The sequence below is a fragment of the Daucus carota genome, chromosome 9, assembly GCF_001625215.2.
Source record: "Daucus carota subsp. sativus chromosome 9, DH1 v3.0, whole genome shotgun sequence".
Taxonomy (NCBI): Eukaryota; Viridiplantae; Streptophyta; class Magnoliopsida; order Apiales; family Apiaceae; genus Daucus; species Daucus carota.
Genome location: NC_030389.2, coordinates 23281655 through 23286704, shown reverse-complemented (window position 1 = coordinate 23286704; position 5050 = coordinate 23281655). Strand labels below are relative to the sequence as shown.

Sequence of the window (5050 nt, the reverse complement as noted above, 5' to 3'; positions counted from 1 at the left end):
GCCTCCTTTCTTAGGCACACATTGTACTGGACTCACCCATGAGCTATCTAAAATTGGATATATGATACCTGCATCGAGCCATTTAAGAATCTCTTTCTTTACAACCTCCTTCATGATAGGATTTAACCTTCTCTGTTGTTCCACTGACGGTTTGCTTCCTTCTTCAATGAGAATTTTGTGTTGACAAAAAGATGGGCTGATTCCCTTGATATCAGCTATAGTCCAACCAATTGCTGTTTTGAATTCCCTTAGCACCCTCAAAAGTTTTTCCTCTTCCTCACCTGACAAGTTAGCTGCAATAATAACAGGAAGAGTAGAACCTTCACCAAGAAAAGCATACCTCAAGTGATCCGGTAACGGTTTAAGTTCAAGTTTAGGTGCTTCGATCACTGATGGTTGTAATGGTTTATGATCTTCCCTTTGTTCCTCCAAGCCAAGAGATTCGACAGGTGGTTCAAAATTCCTTCTCCAAGGTGATGAGTTAAGATGATGGATTTCTTCCAATTCTTCTTCACTGTCCAATTCCTCATCATTGGTAAGGATAGCTTCCAATACATCATTCTGTAAAACCCGCTGGCTATTAGCTTCTGCCGTAGTATCAAGTACATCCATACTGAAACAAGATTCCTCATCAGTTGGTAATTTCATTGCATTGAATACGTTGAACGTGACCGTCTGATCTTGTATTCTCATTGTAAGTTCCCCTTTTTGGACATCGATCAAAGTTTGCCCGGTGGCTAAGAAGGGTCTACCCAAGATGATAGGAATTCTTTTGTCTTCTTCAAAATCAAGAATCACGAAGTCGGCTGGAAATATTAATTTATCAACCTTGACCAGCACATCTTCAATTATACCCCTCGGATATGTGATCGAACGATCAGCCAGCTGTAAAGACATGTTTGTCGGCTTGAGCTCTGGCAGGCCAAGTTGTGTGAAGATAGATAGAGGCATCAGATTGATGCTAGCTCCCAAGTCGCACAGACACTTATCAAAAGAGAACTTCCCAATAGTGCAAGGGATAGTAAAGCTTCCCGGGTCTTTCAGCCTAGGTGGTAATTTTTGTTGAAGCACAGCACTACATTCCTCCGTTAAAGCTACTGTCTCTAACTCCTCGAGCTTTAGCTTTTTTGAAAGAATACCCTTCATGAACTTGGCATAGCTAGGCATTTGCTCGAGTGCTTCAGCAAACGGAATGTTGATGTGAAGCTTTTTGAAAACTTCAAGGAATTTACCAAATTGCTTATCCAGCTGCTGTTTTTTTAACCTCCTAGGAAACGGAGGTGGTGGATATAATGGCTTTGACACCGGAGCAGCTGCAGGGATAACCCTATCCAATTCAACATTAGGTTTTATGCCCATTGTATTCGAAGGGAGTTCTGCTGGAATTTCTTGCGGTTCATCATCCTGATCTTGTACCAATGTTGAGGTTGGCCCTGTTGTAGTTTTTCCAGATCTCAGCGTAATGGATTGGACTTGCTCTTTAGGGTCCCTCTTACCTGGTACCTCTGTATCACTAGGGAGATTCCCCTGTGGTCTGCTTAATAAAGCATTAGCTAACTGACCGACTTGTGTCTCCAAAGCTTTTAAAGTTACTGCCTGACTCTTGTACATGAGTCTTAGCTCTTCCATGTCAGACCTTTCGTTAGCTGATTGCCCATGATTCTGAAATCCCGGAGGGTGATATGGATGTTTAGGTGCATACTGTTGTGAAGTTCCAGCCTGACTATACTGTTTAGGTCCCTGTTGAAATCCTTGTTGAGGCTGATTATAACCCTGATTATTACTCCAGCTGAAATTCGGATGATTTCGGTTGTTAGGATGGTAAGTAGCTGGAGCAGGCTGTTGACCTCTCTGAAAGTTGCTCACAAATTGTGCTGATTCACTAGAAATGGCACACTGATCAGTAGAGTGAGTACCAGCACATAATTCGCAAATTGAGATTGGCTGTTGAATTCCTTGGTGAGCCAGAGAATTGACTTTCATCGTGAGAGCCTTAAGTTGAGCAGCAATAGCTGTAGACGTGTCAAGATCAAGAACTCCGGCTACCTTCCCTTGAGTAAGTCTTTGAGTAGGGTTCTGATATTCATTAGCAGCCATCATTTCAATAAGATCATAAGCTTCTTCATAACTTTTAGCCCATAGCGCACCTCCAGAAGCAGCATCAAGCATAGGTCTGGATTGAGGTCCAAGACCATTATAGAAACAGTTTATTTGCATCCAATCCGGCATGCCATGATGGGGACACTTCCTTAGCATCTCCTTATATCGCTCCCAGGCTTCACAGAATGTTTCTCCTGATTGTTGAGAGAATTGAGATAGAGCATTTCGTAGTGCAGCAGTCTTTGCCATGGGGAAGAATTTAGTGAGAAATTTCTGAGCTAGATCTTCCCATGTAGTAATAGAGCCAGATGGTAAAGAATGCAACCATCCCTTAGCCTTATCTCTCAGTGAAAATGGGAAAAGCCTTAGCTTCACAGCATCATCAGAAACTCCATTAAATTTGAAAGTGTCACAGATCTCTATAAAATTACGTATATGCATATTAGGGTCTTCAGTAGGAGAACCCCCAAACTGTACTGAGTTCTGGACCATTTGAATAGTTCCTGGTTTGATTTCAAAGGCATTGGCTGCGATTGCAGGCCTGACAATGCTTGACTGGATATCATCGATCTTTGGCATAGAGAAATCCTTCAATGCCTTACTGTCTGGTTGTGCTTCAGGTTCTGTCATTGTTTCAGAATCAGAAGAAGAAGAAGAAGATGAATCAATTCCTTCCTTACGAGCTTTAGAACGTGTTAGCATAAACGCGACCCAAGTACCTGAAATAAAGAAAAGAAAAGAAAAGTGAGAAGAGAATAGAATCCTAGTCAGTGAATTTTAATGCACACTGATGACAAGTACATAAACTATTTAATTAACACCGAGTCCCCGGCAGCGGCGCCAAAAACTTGTTCACAAAAATCTACACGCAAGCGCACGTGATCACAAGTAATATATTTGTTCGTTCCCACAGAGACTGGTGAATTAAGAATACGCACCTATGCAACAATGTATGAGTAATTTTCACTGCTAAGACAATTAACAAGGATGTGTTCTTTTATACTAATAACTAAATTTACTAATCAAATTCAGAATAGGAAAACACATGGGATTCTAACTTCATTATCGAATTCATCTAGAATTGAAATTACTGATTAACATGCGACTGTTGATCCTAATCAGACAACACGAAAGTAATACATGCCAACTCTCGTTGCACACATATCATACCAATCAAAATCCGCAATTAAGACAGAGATCTCATGGACACCAACAAAGCTCAGACCCTATATCTCTATAGCGGTAGTGTAAGCAGAGAGGTTTAATAGCAAGTCGTCTATCGTGATTACACAGGGTGATAAAAATAGTTCAAGTCTACCACAAATTATGTTTCATTCACATAATCCTATGTTTACATGGCATAGTTCTAAATTCAATCATCCACTCTCGCTTCAGAAAGAATTAACAAACAACTTAGAAGTTAGCTACGCTCCTAAGAAGAATAAGCACGGCTCATGCAAAGAAATCAACGTACGTCACAAAATCAAGTAATTAATATTCTTTACTAGACTACATCGATAAATCCATTAGAATCCCATGAAGGCGGTTAGTTCATAATCGAACCAATCGACATCATGGGTTCTAATGAAAACATGATAAATAAAATACGAGAATTAAGCGGAATAAAAGTACTTGAATTAATAATAAAGAACACAACGTTACAGATTTGATGTTCACGATCTCGCTCGAAACTGTCACTTTCTCGCTAAGAACGATCCAATACAAAACTGATAATGTGCTTTATTACAAGAGAGAAAACTGATAAAACTATAATCCGATCTTCTACGATACAATTAAGGCTAGGGTTTTACACATGAGAAAATAAAGTACATTGACCAAGTCAACCGGGCCTCGACCGCTGCTAAAATCCATCAGAAAAGCTTCAAAAATCGGCCCGGGACACTTCTGCTGGGCGCGGCCGCGCTAAACTAGCGCAGGCGCGCTAGTGGGGACAGTAGCTAGCGCGGGCGCGCTACTGTCTGCCACTGGCAGCCCGTTTCTTCGTTTTTTAGCTCGTTCTCGCGTGCATGCCCTTCCTCGCTCTAGTACCACTTCCGTAGGTGATCACGGTTGCATTTAGCACATGCAACAAGCCCTTTAAACCCCTAGATAGCTCTAGTGGACGAGTGTGTTCTCGTGAGGGTTTGTAGAAGATGTACCCACAAAATCCCAAGTCGTGATGAATCCACAATTCTCTATTCTTGCAAATAATGCACCAAAAACAACCTAAAATGATAGAAAATCACTTCATCACCTCAACTCGTGACCTGCACAGAAAAACACTAAAAACACATCAAAAGACACTAAACACTTAAGTACAACCAACCAATTTAAGTGGAAATGAAGGCCTATAAGTGTGTATAAATACCACTTATCACATCACTCCCTAAAAATTTAGGCAACATGCTAATGTGATGTGCCTTAATCTCGAAATTGTTCCCATTAACGGGAGGAAGGGTGATACACGAAGGTTGAGCGGAACGGGACGGGTAACAGCGGTCTTTAAGAGACAACGCCATGTTTACTATCGGTTCGCTAGCTTCTATGGGTTCGGAGTCCGAAGAGGACGAAGAAGGAATTTCGATGATCGGTCTAACTAATCTAGACGATTCGCTCCTAACCCAAGTAGTTCGCATAAACTAGATAGTAAACACGTAGCAAATAAGTACGAAGAAATAAAACAAACAAAAGAAAGGGTGTAAAAGTGAAAGAAAAACTTAATTCTAGGGTTCCCTAATAAAAATGAACTAGACCTTGCTCCTAACGTTAAGGACCACCAAAAACTCGATAAATCCAAAATTATTCGGACCGGTCTGGCCAGTTTGGAGCAGGCATTGCCAAGAGGCCAATCTCCGCGCTTAGACACCAAACCTTAATCGGCCAGGTAAGCTTTCGCTTGCCTTAGACACCGAAGAGTCGGAATAATTAAAGATTACCTCGTTCTTTAGGT

At 41.1% G+C, this 5050-nt stretch overlaps 1 non-coding gene across 1 annotated transcript; it reads left to right on the top strand.

Annotated features, from left to right (window-relative positions):
* Window positions 1-2227: 2227 nt before the first annotated feature.
* Window positions 2228-2334, top strand: LOC135149799 (small nucleolar RNA R71). The gene has a single exon (XR_010288014.1). It is a non-coding gene; the product is annotated as a small nucleolar RNA R71 (small nucleolar RNA).
* The last annotated feature ends 2716 nt before the right edge of the window (window positions 2335-5050 follow it).